Source organism: Globicephala melas, chromosome 1, assembly GCF_963455315.2.
Source record: "Globicephala melas chromosome 1, mGloMel1.2, whole genome shotgun sequence".
NCBI classification, from domain to species: domain Eukaryota; kingdom Metazoa; phylum Chordata; class Mammalia; order Artiodactyla; family Delphinidae; genus Globicephala; species Globicephala melas.
Window position 1 is genome coordinate 180,920,517 of NC_083314.1, and position 16,417 is coordinate 180,936,933.

Sequence of the window (16,417 nt, forward strand, 5' to 3'; positions counted from 1 at the left end):
CTCCGGAGGCGTCTTTGGGAAACGCCGGGCAGCCTCCGCTGGTCAAGAGGCCGGAGTTGCAACACCCGGAGGGCCGCGGCGGCGCTGGGCCCAGAGTGGGGGCGGGGGGCTTACTAATAATAATTTTTGTAATCTCTTGGGAGGATCAGTGTTGTTTCAATAACCTCGGGAGCAAGGCCTTGCTTGCCTCATTTCAAATTCCCAGCAGCTTAAAGTTCCGTAATTCTAGGGCACAGGAGAGGAGTTCCTGGGCCGGCAGATAACCCAGGGACTCGCCGCCCTGCCGGAACCCCGGGATGCATTTCCGTCTCGGTGCCCACAAGGACCGCGGTCTTGGGACTCCCAGAACCTGGGGGCTCGGCACCTCGGCATCCCCAGCTCCTTGATGGCTCTGGGCATACAGCAGGCGGCTTCGCCTGAGTGTTTGTTGAATGAATGAAGGAAGGAAGGAGAGAATGCCTGGTAGGTACCCACCACCCCCAACCCCGCCAAGACTTCTCTAGGTCACCAAAGAAATTCCTCCCCTGCCCTCAACAGAGCAGGCAGTTGCACCCTAGAACTGGGAAGATTGTAAGGAAAGAAGGTTTCAAAGACCAAAATCTCTTTACATTCCTCCACCCCTCGTTGTGTGTAGTGTCCCTGGAAGGGAATGGAGAATTAACATTGTTGGAGAAGCTGTTGGGAAGAACGTGGCTCCACAGTTATTTCATCTCTACCGTAACTATGAGGGCGGGACTGTTATACCGATTGCAAAGATGAAGCAGTGAAACCGAGCAGGACCCTGTAGGGGCTCCTGGGCGTAGGGAGCCTTTCTGTGCAGCCTTCATGACCTTCTCTGAGTTCCAAAGGGCAGATTTGAACAGTTGCCAATCCGGGAAGAGAAGGCATGCAGAGTCAAGGGAGGAACACCCAAGAAATAGTCGTACAGCCTTGGGGCAGTGTCCCAAGGGACACACACAACAATATCTTTAAACCCTTTTTATGGAATTAAAACCCAACAAATGGAAGATGTCAACATTCTCCATACCAGAGAAGACCACCTGAGGCCAGACTAAAGGAACCAGAAAAGCTCATCAAGAAGCTTACCTGAGGGGCTTCCCTGGCGGTCCAGTGGTTAAGACTCGCTCTGCCACTGCAGGGGGTGTGGATTCGATCCCTGGTCAGGAAACTGAGATCCCACATGCCTTGTGGTGTGGCCAAAAAATTTAAAAATAAATAAATAAAAGATGACCTGAGACCAGATTAAAGGAGTGCAGGTCCTGCACACACCCTAATCTTATCAGCAACCCCACCCTTTGAACTGTTGCTATAAAACTCCTCACCAAATCCTCCCGGGTCGGGACACATATTTTTCGAGGGCAGGAGCCTGCTGTGTCCTCCTCTGCCTGGCAAAGCAATAAAGCTATTCTTTTCTACTTCACCCAAAACTCTGTCTCAGAGATTCAGTTCGGCACCGGTGCACAGAGGCTGAGCTTTGGGCGTCGGCAGCAGTAACTGGTGAAAGGCCCTGCTGGAGCAGAGCTTGGGGCCCGGCTGGACTCTGTGACATCCCGGACTTAGCTGTCTGCTCACCTCACTGGTGCTGAAAGTCAGTTTTGTTTTATTTTGAATTTAAAAAATACTGCGGCTCAAGGAGCAGTCACGGGCAGGGCGGGCCTGTGTTCTGGCCTCGGTTAACACGCTGGGTCACAGTTGTCTAGTATGTTGAACCTAGGCCTGGCAGGCAGGGAGCCACTGCCAGCACCCCAGGGGTGCTTTGCATTTAAAAAGAGCACTGGACTCCCTTTAGCCGCGTGCAATTTGAGAACTGTTAGTTGTCCCAAGATGAAATGGGACTTGGGAGAACCATGAAGATGAAACCTTGTAAATCAGATTGGGATTGAACCCACGGTCTTTTAACTGAGATCACACACCTGGTCTCAGGACTTAATGAAGCTCAGGTTCTTCATGTCTCATCACAGAAAGAATTCAGTGAGAGCCAAAGTGATAGCTAAGAAGTGGATTTATTTAGAGAGAAACACACTCCACAGACAGAGTGTGGGTCCCTCAGAAGGCGAGAGCCGCCCCAGGGTATGGGGTTGTCGGTTTTTATAGGGGTGGGTAATTTCATAGGCTAATGAGTGGGGGGAGTATTCCAGCTATTGGGGGGAAGGGGTGGGGATTTCCAGCAGTTGGGCCACCGCCCACTGTTTGACCTTTATGGTCGGGCCTGGAACTGTCATGGCGTCTGTGGGTGTGTCACTTAGCGTGCTGATGTGTTACAGCGAGTGTACGATGAGGCTCAAGGTCTAGTGGAAGTGGACTCGTCCACCGTCTTGGACCTAGTTGGTTCGAACCAGTTTATACCGTGTCCTATGGCTATGTCATTCTTTTAAAGGTTGTGCCCTGCCCCCTTCCCCCCTGTTTCAAAAACACCCAGGGTGGCAGGAAGTCTTCCCGAGTTCCTGGTGTGCCCCCAGAGTAGCCTAATCGCTGCAAAGTACAGCTGCCTCTATGGCCTCTGTGCTCCATTCCTCTCCCTCTAAAGAATAACCATAGTCAGTGTGTTATGCGGGAAGTGGGCACCTCTCGCCAGGAGCTGTCCTGGCCGGGACAGGGGGTGGAGGGAGGCTGGTGATTCAGCCACACAGCCTGGGACCGTGATGCTGTCAGCCTTCCTGAGGGGAGCTCCTCCAGGCCTCGCCCTTAGCCTGGATGATATTTAGATGTTATTATTGACCTTCCAGGGCAGACCAAGTGTAATTCAAGTGGCAGCGTCCGTCCATTTGGGACCAGAGCCCCACTTCTGATGTGAGGGCCCTGAAACAGACAGTTCCCAATCAGAAGTCCGCAGCGCTCCCACCCCACCCTCCTTCAGCATTAATCTGGACCTCTCAGCTCTGATCCAGTTGGGTAATTAGCTCCTGCTGACCTAAATTTCCCAGAGCAATCCCTGGGGAGTGAGCCTTCCTCTCCACCAGGGCATGGGCAGGTAAGCCTATCGATGCTGGGAAGCTGGTCATCCAGCAGTGACCTGGAACAGTGTTGAGCAATTGTGGAGACCACATTGTGTGAAAGGGGTGTATACTCATGCCATCAGCACTGATACTATTGTTAAAAAGATACAGAAACTTGGCATATTGTGACATCAGCTGATAAACACCATCCAGGAGTTTGAAGACTGACTCAAGTCTTAAACCAAGTATCTGTGTTCCACAGGGGTCAGTAGGGAGGGGGGGTGGCTGTGGCTCCTGGTGGTGTCATCTCCCTGCAACTCCACCTCCGCCTCCTCTCAACATTTCATCACTTACATCAGCACTGTTTGCTCACCTCTCTAATCTGTTTCAGGAAAATGATGGGGAGAAATTACTAGACAGCAAATTAGCTATCAGCTGCTTTTTCTGCTGATGAAAAGTCTGTCCAGAGATGATGTCTCAGACACACGTGGAGCCTTCAGAGCAGACTCCTGCTGCCCTCACAAGCTCCTGCCTCCTGGGGGCTCCCATTGTCTTTGAGTCCCTTTTGTTGATTGGGATTTGGGATTAGACAAGTCTAGGGCAAACCCCGGAGCTGCCATTCACCAGCTGTGTGAGTTTGGGCAAGTTACTTAATCTTTCTGGGATCCAGTTTTCTCACCTGTAGAATAGCTCTAAAGTTTTCCAGGATTTGGTGGTGGGGAAAGAGTAGCAGTCATTCCACAAATATTCATTGAGTACAACATGTGAAAGGTATTGTGCTAAAATGAGATCCAGAGGGTTTAGAGGAATGTCAAGATAATAGACACATTTTAGATATTATTGTTGACAATAAGAAAAAGAGGTTTCCTTAAAAAGCATGGGATCCATAACACAAAACTGTGGCAAGATACACCAAAACAGAAAGAACGCTGAAGCATATTTAAACAAATTTAAGCCCATTCTGCAACCCTAACACGGCATATACTTAGCTCATGAAGTGAAACTGGAGTAGAATAGACCTCATCTTTCAGAACTTTGATCTTAAAGCATTCATGAATTAGTACACGGGTTCTTTTCTTAGACTCTTCTCTGCTTTAAAGGTCTGTGGGTTTCACGCTTGATCACAGAATTAGTAGACAGGGACACCTGCTGGCAGAGTGTGATATTGCAGTGTAGCTCTATCAGACATTGCCGGTCATCAGAAAAAAGGGATGATGCCGAGCAAAGTTTCAGACGCTTTAAATGAGACACTGGGTGGCAACCAGGCTTGAGGAGAGTTCCTATGGCCTTGAGAAGAAATTAATAAAGAGATGACCTTGGACTTGTGACAATCATTATTGTAAAGTTATTCAAAAACACTTTCAGTGACTTAAAAGTGAGCCAGCTGAGACCTCGATGCCTGTCTTCACTCTTCACCGGAGGTTTTCAATAGTCCTTCAGTGTATTTTTTTCCCCGTGGGAACATCTTCAATATTATAGTAAAACGCCAGTACAAGTGAAGCACCCCTCCAAGTATTTATTTTATTTTATTTTTTACTAAATATTGAGGAACTGAATGAATAAATATCGAACAGCACTCCTCTGCAGGCTGGAGACAAAGTAGTGAACAAAATGGACCAGACTCCTGACCATTTCCATGTAAGTGAGGGAGACAGACAATAAACAGTAAATGAGATCATTTCAGAGAGTAACAAGTGATAATAAAGAATCATTTTATGGGCTTCCCTGGTGGTGCAGTGATTAAGAATCTGCCTGCAAATGCAGGGGACACGGGTTCGAGCCCTGGTCCAGGAAGTTCCCACATGCCGCGGAGCAACTTAGCCCGCGTTGCACAGTTGCAACTGTGCCCCAACTACTGAGCCTGCGCTCTAGAGCCCGTGAGCCACAACTACTGAGCCCGCGTGCCACAACTACTGAAGCCCGCACACCCAGAGCCCGTGCTCCGCAGCAAGAGGAGCCACCGCAATGAGAAGCCCGCGCACCACAACGAAGAGTAGCCCCTGCTCACCACAACTAGAGAAAGCCCGCGCGCAGCAACAAAGACCCAGCGCAGCCAAAAATTAATTAATTTTTTTTTTAAAGACTCTATGTAAAGACTCTAGAAAGGTAACCCTTCTGTCCCAAATGACAGATCAGAGACCTCCGATAGTCAGGGACTCATATCTCCTTCCTGTCCCCCACAGCAGTTTGCCATGTTTGGTAGACACCTTGAAAATGAGTTCAAACTCACAGGTCTGGCCTCTCTACTCCATCCTTATCACAGGATGCCCCATCTTCCAGCCAGGGGGTCAGCTGCCACATTCATTACGCAAACATTTAGTGGGAGTGAGCTCCCATTCTGTGCTGGGAGCTTCTAAGGTTAGCATTGATCCCACAGGGACCAGTTTGGAGAATGAAATGAATCAGCTCCCATTCTGCCTCACTCCTGGAAAATACCTCCAAGAGCTTAAAGCATCAGGCCTACCACCCTTCTGCACAAAGCCCGGCACTTTCCAGCTGGGAATTGGTGATGCTCGTTCTGGCTGGACTACTTCCTCACTGGGGATGTCCTGAATTTTTCTCTCCAGGAGGGATCAGGTTGGAAGAAGAAAGAATTAAGGCATCCAAACCTATAGCATGATCACAGACGAGGATTCTGAGAGTGGAAGTCTGCCCAGCCGAAGTTCCAGGCTGAGCAGGGAAGCATCAGTTGGCCTCCTGCCTGCCTCTGGGGACGGGGTCTGCGAGGTAACTCCCAGACACGGGAACATGCCATCACAAGGAAGCAGGGGAGAGCAGGGCACTGCTGGGTGTGGCCGGCAGGGCAACATGTTCTCTGAAGAAGTGCATCTAGGGCTGACCGCCGGCCAGCTGTGGGCTGTGAGGCATCAGCGGGGCCAGTGTAATGAGGGGAGAGACCACCGGAGCAGTGAGGAAAGAGAAGAGCGAGTCCACCCCCAGGGTCTCCCTCTGTCGCCACCCCGTGATGGAGTTGGACCGGCATCTCTACGTTCTTCCACGGGATCTTAAGGCTGACCTTTGCAGGGTCTCCCAGAAACACTCTCCTGAAGGTCAGCACTGGGTATGTCAAACTTGCAAAGCATTCAGGACCCTCCTGGAATTCTGCATCGCTTTATTTCCCCATGACTAATCTTGCTCAAGCAAATATTGATTGAAAACTGCAGGAGGGAAATATTTATTGTCCTCCACCCCAGCCACTGGAGACAGCCCTTCCCCACCCTGTGACGTGGAGCTCAGACTTGGTGTGGCCAATGGGAAGTGAGCAGATGTGCAACTCAAACAGACACTGAAATGAGCTTGCACGATTGGGCTTTCCTTCTTGGCACCTCTGTGACAACCAGGAGAAGAGCTTCCCAGGGGTTTCCGCTTCCCCTTCTTCCCTGGGATGAGTGCATAGAACACAGCTGTGAGCCACATCAGGGAGCCCTAGAGCCCAAAGCAGAGCCACCCAGTCAAGCCTGGTGGGACCAGCTGGCCCCCAGCCACCTTGCAGACATGTGAGTGAGAAGAAATGGTTGTAACTTGAAGCCACTCTGTTTTGGGGTGGTTTGTTACACAGCAACAGCTGACTGATACAAGAGCCTATGGTGTACCAAGTTCTGAGATAAGTAAGAGTGAAACTAACTCCTGCGACAAGTGTACAGAGGAAGGGGTACATGGGATAGTGTGCAATGAGAAAATAGGATCAGACCAGATAGGATGGGAGCTGGGAGCTGGAGGAGAAGCAGGGGATGACTATGAGAAGAAGGCAAGGAAGGGAAATCCAGGCAGAGAGGCCTTGGGGCAACACTTCATGGCCCCAAGGAGGGAGGGAGGGAGAATGGCACTTGGAGGAGCTGTAGAAGGAAGGAGCCAGGAGAGGTGTGGTGGGGGGGGGAGGGGGTGGTCCATGCAGGCTGAAGGGACAGGCAGAAGGCAGACTGCCTAGAGCCTTGTGGGCACATTAAGAATTCTGATACACATTTTGCAAATATCACTTCCACTGCTGAGTGGGAATCAGATGGGGAGGAAAAAAGTCAGGCAAGACAAAATAATAATAGTTTAGCCATTAAACAAAGTCAAGGATCTTTAGTTGTTCCTCAAGGACTATACATAATATTCTGAGCCATGTCCTTTGAGCTGTTTTGCAGGTAGTGACGCCCCCACCAGGTGGAAGAAATTAAGTGCATGCTGCCCACAAGCACATAGACCCCAGACCAGTTGGAATCAGAAGGTTGATGATTCTGACTCCTGATTACCTCACCACCAGCCAATCAGAAGAATGTCCACAAGCTGATCACACACCCCACAAACCCCCTCCCTCACCCTGTCTTTAAAAACCTTTCCCTGAAAGCTTTCAGGGAGTTCAGGCCTTTTAAGCACCAGCTGCCTGGACTCCTTGCTTGACGCCTGCAATAAACGTTGTGCTTTCCTTCACCACAACCTGGTGTCAGTAGGCGGACTTTACTGCGAGCAGGCAGGCGAGTGAAGCCAGGTTTGGTTTGGTAACAGTGGGACCCCTGCCCCCTTCACCAGCTCCCAGGGCACTGGTGGCCAAGGTTTTTCCCCACGGACAAGAGACTAGAGGGAGCTTTTTTGGGGAAACTAAACTGTCCAAGAGCAAAGACCTGCAGATCCTGACATTTGAGGGTCCTCGACAAACAAGGGCACTCCACGGTCGATGAGTACCACCTCCACAATCCCATCCCCCCACCCACACATGCACTGAGCTTCCATCAGCTTTCTAAGCCTCACTTTCAAACAGGAAGGGGAGCCCAGGATGACAGACATCTGAGCAGAGTCTCTGAGTCTGTCAGGAGAGGTGAGGTTATGATGGTACCCAGCTCCCCACAGCTCAGAGCACTGATTTCTCATCCACACTCCCTGTTCATCTCACTGTAGGGAAGCTCTGCTCCATGTTGCCCTCACTAAGGGACCCAGACCGGCGGGACCTCCATCATCTGTGGGCTGCTGTAGAAGAGAAGGCACCATCACTTCCATAATGACTCTCTACCCTTATCAATAATTTTGGTTGTTGTTTTTCAATGACCTGAAACCTACAGAAAAGTTGCAGGAACAGTGTAAAGGATTTTTTTTCTTGAACCACTTGAGAGTTCTAGCATGATGCCTCATCACTCCCAAAACAAGGCTTCTCCCCTGCCGAACCACAAGACATCCATCCAGGGCTTCCCTGGTGGCGCAGTGGTTGAGAGTCCGCTTGCCGATGTAGGGGACACGGGTTTGTGCCCCGGTCCGGGAAGATCCCATATGCCGCGGAGCGGCTGGGCCCGTGAGCCATGGCCGCTGGGCCTTCGCGTCCGGAGCCTGTGCTCCGCAACAGGAGAGGCCACAGCAGTGAGAGGCCCGCATACCGCAAAAAAAAAAAAAAAAAAAAAGGACATCCTTCCAAATCAGGAACCTCACTTTGGGATGTGAGCACATCTAATCCTCAGACCCTACGAGTTCTGCCAGTTGTCCCAATAATGGCCTTCAGAGCAGAAATCCCAGTTCACAATTACATGTCACCTTTAGTGGTTGCACCTCTTTGCCTCCCTTCTATATCTCCTTGAGTCTCACGACCTGGCCCCTTTGGAAGACGACAGGCCAGTTATTTTGCGGATGTCCCCCCATCTGGGTTTGTCAGTTTCCTCACGGCTAAATTCAAGTTGGGCCTCTTTGCAGGAAGATCACAGAGATGATGCTGGCTTCCTCTCACGGCCCCCCGTCAGGTGACGCTTGATTTGTATTTGTCCCATTACTGGTGACACTAACTTTGACCATGTAATGAAGGTAGTGTCTGCCAGAGTTTTCTATTGTAAAGTTACTCTTTTCCCCTTTGGAATTAACACCTATTTTGTGGGTAGGTGCTTTGAGACAATGTAAAGATTACATTCCTGGTCAAACGTTCATTTTATTTCTCTGTTTATATTGGTATGAACTCATGGATTCCTACTTCAAAGGATTACAATCCATTACTATCATGATTTTTTTTTTTTTTTTTTTTTGCGGTACGCGGGCCTCTCACTGCTGTGGCCTCTCCCGTTGCGGAGCACAGGCTCCGGACGCGCAGGCTCGGCGGCCATGGCTCACGGGCCCAGCCGCTCCGCGGCACGCGGGATCTTCCCGGACCGGGGCACGAACCCGTGTCCCCTGCATTGGCAGGCGGACTCTCAACCACTGCGCCACCAGGGAAGCTCTATCATGATTTATTTTAATGCTCAAAGTGTGCCTTTTTGGCCAGTGGGACCCCCATCAAGCTGTCTTCTGTAATGTCCTTTTGACAGATCTCCACCATACTCTGGACATTTCCATTCCTACACGGCTAGATGCTCCAGGCTCATCTTATGCTTACCCTGTAACTAGCCATTTCTCCAAGAAGCCCTGATTCCTTTCGCAGGAGAGGGATATTTAGAACCCTGATCTGGGTGTTCATTCTCACGGGCCCTTGCCCATGCTGGAGCCCTGCTCGGGGAGCAACCACGCTGGCTTGGAGCAGGAGGCTGGAAGGCTCCAGAAGTGGAGCTGATGGCTGACCGTATTGAGAGGAGAGTCACAGTTTTCTCAGGGATTTGAAGGGAAGAATCAGTGATACGAAATTAAAAGACAAGGCAATAATTAACTACAGGAAAAACGTAACAAAATACATACCAGAAAGGAAATTTAATTATAGCATACGATGTGGCTCAGCTGTATATGATATTTGGATACTCATTACAATAGATACAATAAATGTTTATTTAATCAAAATGGTGATATAACTAAATTATGAAGTTGGAAGGAAAAGAATGCGGATTCTCATCTCTCATAGATGGAAGATAACAATAACAGGAAAAATGATCACGATGTTGATAGTCAACACTTATTGAGAGACTCTTACGTGCCAGGTCCAAAGTACATGTGTTGGTCCGTTTCTTCCTCGCATGAGCCCCATGGGTAGGTACTAGTGTCCCACATTATAGATAAGGAAACTGAGGCACGATGAGATAAATAACTTGTTCATGGTTGTTCTACTAGTAAGTGCAGAGCCTGGATTTGAACCCAGGTAATCTGGCTCAAAAGTCAGCATCTTAACCATTATTCTATGTAGTTTCTTAGATTTTAGACATTTGGATGATGTTATAAGTGAAAAAAGAAATGAAACAATAGTATTAGCAAGCTGTTGAGAAGTACAGCTCTAAACATCAGAAGAAACAGCTAAAAATAATTGCAAGTAGCCACCTCTTGGGGGTAGCAACTGGGCCTGGGGAGGGGCGGGACAGGAAATTGCTGGGGTTTTTTTGTTTTACTTGTTTTACTTTACTCCGATATTTTAAAAACTATTTGCATGCATTATTTTGATTAAAATAGAAATCAAGTCCAAAAAAGGAGCTTCAAACAGTACAAAAGGGATCCCCAGTCTCGTCCCCCAAGGCAACCCTCTGGCCAGCCTCCTCTGTGTCATCCAGACCCGTCTGTGCTCTAACCTGTGGGCTGTGTACCACACACGGCTCTCTCCCTTTGCTTCTCTCTCGGAGACGGTCCAGTCCAGGCACTTGCATCTCTCCATTGTGTTCCACTGTGGCCCGGAATCAAGACAGGTGTCCCGGCTGGAGGGGGCCCCTGGAGAGCTCTTCCCCACGTGCCTGAGGGTCCCCATGAAGGCAGCCACCCAGAAATGAGAGCAGGGCTGTCAGGTCCAGGCAGAGCTCGGAGCCCCGGCGTCTGACACAGAGGGAGAGCTCCTGCCCGGCCTCCAGGCCCATGGAGGATCTGGGGGAGGTGAGGTCAGTAAGCCAGGTGGCCCGGGGCATCAGACTTTGCATTTTAGGGGTCATCTGGTTGCCTTTGTCCTCTGATTTCTAGGTGCCACACAGACGCCCAGTGCCTCTCAGGACGGATGGCACTCTGGGACACTGGGTCCGCCCTGCCCCAGGAGTCTGCCCTCAGGAGCGGGTGGGCCCCTCCGTGTCCCCCACCTGTCCTTGTTCCATCCCCCGACCGCTCAGTGTTGGGGAAGCTGAGTCTGGGTGAGGTCCCCAGGGTGCCCACTCACTACCCAAGAGGAGGACTGGGGTGGAGTGAGTTGTTTCCTTTCTATTTAAAGAAAAAAACCCAAGTCAATATTTTTAGGTGCCAGCTAAGAAGTTGCTTCCTCTGAACAGGGTCTTCGTCTGCCGTGTGGCGGGGAGGTGGCTCACCCAGCCTGCAGAGCTGGGATGGGCAGAGGAAGGCAGGGTGGTGTCCGGCTTCCTGGGCTGGTTCAGGACACATGCTCACATCTGGTTTTAAGTGAAGGGTCTCATTTTTTCCCTACTCAGCCAGTGGGTTTGTCTGGAGCTCCAGAAGGAACTTTCAGGAAATTAGTGGCAATTTGAACCCAGGCTCCTTCTGGCCTCTGGATTTCATTCTGATACCAGACCACCCAGGCGGCTGGCACGTACCAAGAGTGAGCTGAGCTGTCTGGAAGCCACATCTGGGAGACACTCTGCTGCGGACGCCTGCAGCCAGGGCCATCTGCGGGACTGTCAACCTGCGTTTCTCTGCGCCCAGCAGGGCCGGTTGCAAGAAGGCTCTCCAGTGACTGTAGCTTGTACACATGTGGGGGTCTCCTCTGTCCCCCGGGGTGGCTGGGAAGGACACAGGGGCTACAGCCAAGGCCCAAGAGAGAAGATCAGTGTTCCCTTAGGGGCTTCCGGCCTCTGGGTGCCCCCGGGGAGGTGAAGGCCTGGGCATATGGGCAAGGCAACTGCTGAGGCGGGGCTGGGTGCCCCCCCGACCCCCAACCAGGGCTGGGCTGCTGGATGGACAGCTTTGCTGGTAAATCGGCCTCCACAGCCACACCCTGTGAAGGCCCTGTGCTTTCCAAGGGCTTCCAGGTCATAAGTAGGAGTAGGTCCCCCAGGACCCTGGGGAGGCCTGGGAGTTACATCCCATCAGGGCTGCCAGGACCCGAGAGAGAACCACTCTCTGGGGTTCTGGCAGCTCCAACACCCTCGGCTTGTGGATCATGAGACCGAGGCCCAGAGACGGCAAGAGGCTGAGCCTGCGTCCCACAGCAGCCTTTCCTCTCCTGACTCCCAGTGCCTGTGAGACCCCCCTGGGGTGGGTAAGCACCCCTGCCATGCGCTCCCACAGTTCCCAGCCAGGCTGCTGTCGCCTGGGCCTTGTCTCTCTCCCCCACCAGACAGGGAGTCCTGGGGAGGGTCCCGTTTAGCCAACACCACGCACAGTGCCTGGCACACAGTAGGTGCTCAACAAATGTGAGTGGGTGACTGTGACACCAGTTGTCGGCATTTCCTGAAGACGTAATTTGTGACCCCAACTTGTGGAGCTGTTTCCTGACTCCCTGGCCTGCTCCCCGGAACCCCAGAATTGCCATCTTTCCCAGAGCCTTGCTGCTCCAGGCCGAGTTTAGCACCTGAGAGCCTGCTCTGGTGTAAGACAGAGGCCCTGGCACCCAAGAGACCCCAACTGTCGGAAGAGTGGGCATGGCGGAGGACACACGACCTGCTGTCGCTGGGGCCCGTGCCTCCGGGCTGTGGGCCTCTCCTGACAAGGGCCATGCTGAACCCCTGGCTCTGTGCCTCCTTCCCACAAAGCCGGGTTCATCTTCCCGGTTAGCAGAGGAGGAGACCAAAGTTCATAGTGGTGAAACTGGGCTATCACTCTGCAACGAAGCAGCAGGGCCAGGATCTGAAGCCAGATATGACTGACTCCAGGGCTGGACTCTTAACCCCACAGAGCGCTGTCTTCTCCCAGGGATCCTGGGGAGGCCCAGGATGGCAGGACCCGCATCCTTGCTCCCAACATCCTACCGAGGGGCGGAAACTGTGCCACAGGCTAGTCGAGCACCCTCGCTCTTTGGACAGGCCTCAGGCCCGACAGGAAATCGCTCTTGGCAGGAGCGCTTCTGGAGTGGGGGCCACTGTGTGGACAGAGCCGGAGCGGGGACCTCGTGGAGGCAGCAGGCGCGGCCTCTCTGCGGATCCAAAACACACGGCCGCACAACCTGACGAGCTGGTCCTGAAGCCGTCGCTGACTCCATCGATGAGCACGAACTGGCTGCCGAGTGTGTACCAGACAGCGGGCCCCAGAGACGAGCCGTCGGCCGGGCTAGTGGGGAGGGTATGTCACCAGACACATCACAGGCTGCTATGGAAGGGGGGACCCTGCCTGCCTTGTTCACGGCTGTGTCCCCAGCACTTGCCACAGTGGTGAGTTATTTGTGGAACGGATGGATGGATGCATGCATGGACGGACGGACGACTCCAGGATGGACAGTTTCACTGATCCCCGTCTTGCTGAGCCCTCACACCACAGCCAGACCTGGCTGGACCCCTCCCCAGTTAGCAGCCCCCTTGACAACCCCACCATCCCAGGAAGTGACGCTCCAGCTTTCCCTACCAACCATCCTAACCCAACACAAGTGGGAGTATCTTTGGCATCTTGTGCTTTATATTGGAAAGGGATAGAATTTTGCTTTCTGCTCCAGCTTTGTTTCAGCATAAAAATGTTTGCCTTCAACTCCTGGGGCACAGACTTTGTCCTAGGATGTGGTGCTTTGCTTGTCCTGTGGCTTCAAGTCCCCCCAGCTCTGTGTAGTGAAGTTTTTGAGAAGTTTGAGAAGCTGGGACCGACCTGGGTTAATGTCCACACTCCTTGGCTGGCCTTCAAGGCCCTGAGGTCTGGCCTCTTGTCGCCTCTGCTGCCCACAACGGCCCCTTGGACTGTTCCCCCCAGCAGCACAGGACTGTGTGTGGCCCCCCTCAACCAACACAGGCTGCTTCAGGCCCCCACCCTCCTCTTCTGGCTGATGTCTACTCACCCTTCAGGACTTGACTCAGCACCGTCTCCTCCAGGAAGCCCTCCTGGCCCCCAGGTGGGGCTCAGTGCTCTGCCGTGTCCTCCATCACCCCCTTGTTGATCACACTTCCAATGTAGTGTTAGAATAGTGCTCCACATCTGTCCACTGTAAAATCCAGCGGATGACAAAAATCTAATCCAAATTATTTGAAGTTGGAAAAAGAGGTGGGATGGATTGATTCACAAAACTGGGATGGCGTGGGCGGGGCACACCTGGGAGCCACGGGGATGGTTGGAACCCTCTGTGCCTCTTGTCTAAGTGGCTTCTTTCTCTGGGACAGGAGGCCTGGCTGCCTGCTCCCCAGGCAAACACATAGACAGGTCTGAGTCACAGGAAAAACACTCTTTTCCACCAGTTCCAGGTAGAAAATTCCAGGGAAGCTGTATCAGTCCGGACCCCAGCCTGCTGGCTCACACAAATTAGGCTAATTTGAGGAGAGCTGCAAAGGGGACTCTTTACAGAGGCCTGGGCCCATTAGGGAACCCAGGGGGACAGCACAGCCCTCGGGATGGGGTGGGAGGGCTATTCCCACCCCCAGGTCTGAAGGGCCCGTGCGAGGGAACAAGCACTGGGACCCCAAGGGAGAGACACACGGGGGGTCTGGCTGCACAGCGCTGTGACCTTCCTTCAAGGACATGGCCAGCCCAGGGGACCCTTCACAGCTGGGGTAATAAATTACCCTCCTCACTCTTGTCCCATCGATGGATCCGACTGGAACCGGGGGCCAAGGGAGCCTGAGATGTAGCCCATGCAGACCAACCTGCTGGGACCCAGACGGGGGTGAGGGGTGGCAGGAGGCAGAGTGGGGCACACGGAAGACACCTGTGCATCACCCTCTCTCCGTGGACCTCTCTGCGGCCGGGGAGGGAGCCCTCCTCGGGGGGGCGGGGGGCGGGCAGAGGGAGGGAAGCGTGTGGGAAGGTGAACCCCACAGTCTTGACACCCACGCAGCACACCGGGCCCCAGGGGTCAGGGCCTGGGATGGACCTCCTCCTCTCTCCGGGGCTCAACACCAATCAATAAATGTTGAAACATGAAAGAGGCTGTCCCCAAGCCTGGTGCTCAGGGGCTGCTGGGCACAGACGTGTTCAGCCGCCTCCTGGGCAGTGAGCGAGGCCTTTGGTTCCAGCCTGGGGTTCACGCTGCAGGGACAGCGGGAAGACGGGCTTTGGGCTCCTTCCCTGCCACGCTCACACCACGCAAATGGCTTCTCCAGGGCGTGCGGGCAGGCCGGGCGATCTCAAGATCAGGCCTGGGAAGAGGCCCAGAGGGGCGGCCTCCCTGCTGGGCCAGGCTGAGCGGGTACAGCAGGCATCCCTGAGCAGAGCTGCTGGGTGGATTCTGGGGCGCTGGGGTGTGGGGAGAGGGAGACCTGGAGAGCAAGGAGAGAGGCACGGGCTACGAGAGTCCCTTTCTAGGAAAAACCGAGCCTGTTTGTGATGGAGTCGCCAGGGTGGCCGCCCCAGGTTGGGGACACATAGACACAACCCTCACAGGGGAGGCTGCAGCGGGACCCCGGCCCCAAACTGCTTCCGGGTCACCTGAGGTCCAGCCCAGGGACCTTCCCGCCTCAGATGGCCGGTGCACAGCACCTGCAGCCCCTCGCAGCCCGTCTGTTGGGTTCAACCAGCTTGGAACGTCGCTCAAATTCAAGATACGGGCACCTGCGCCTCTGCCGTCCCTGGCCGTCTACCCCGCCTTTTATGATTTTGTGACAGCCCGCCACAGAAGCACAAGAAGTCATAATATTTGCAAAGAATCAAACCACGGCTGCAATGGGAGAGGTCGTTGTTGCCCTGGACTTTTTGAGGCACTGGGAGTAATTTTAGCGTTTGCTGAGGAGAAGGCACGGAAAGTACCATGGTTGTGCTGACCTTGAGGAGCACGGGGACCCCTGTGGACACTCCCTCCCGCCTCCCCTTCTCACTTTGCTCCCGGACACGGGTGGGCGTCGGAGCAGATGACCTGAAAACTGGTTGTAAACACGATTCTCAGCTTGGGCTTCTTGGAGGATGACTTGCTTCTGAAACAGCTTTATGACTAGAAAACTTTTGGGTGGATGTTCCGTTCTCCGGAACACGGAGCAACAGCTGCTGCAGTGGTCACTTCTGTTCACAGGACGGCCCTGATTTCTAAGGACCGGAAGGCACCGAGTGAAAAGTTTGAAGCTCTCCAGCGTGCGTTCAGCCTGCGTGGTGGGTCCACGTGGGTCTGGGCGCATCTGCTTCTCCTTTGGGAGCGACCCACCCGTTGATCGCAACACCCCAGAGATGGGCAACTGCCTCCCATCCCCATCCAGTGATCAATTCAGAGATGGGTGCCACCCGAATTCCCACGAGGAGGGGCTTTGGGGCAGGAATCTGATCAAAAAGGGGAGCCCAGTACTTGCCTTCGGGCTGCACTGATTGCCCAGAACTTGACAAACATTGAGAAAACCTCAACTGTTCATATCCAAGAATTTTCGGGGTGCTCTGATGGGGTGGGGAGGGAAGCGAGAGGGCTCTCCAGGCACCTCCCGGTGCCGCCACCACAGTGACCCTTGCTGGACCCAACCAAGTCCTCCCCAGGGTGTCCCAGGCAGAGCCGTGAGCCCGAGGCCCTCTCTCCCTTGGGCGTCCCGGGGCCATCGAGATGCTGTGAGCTGCCAGCAACCACCATC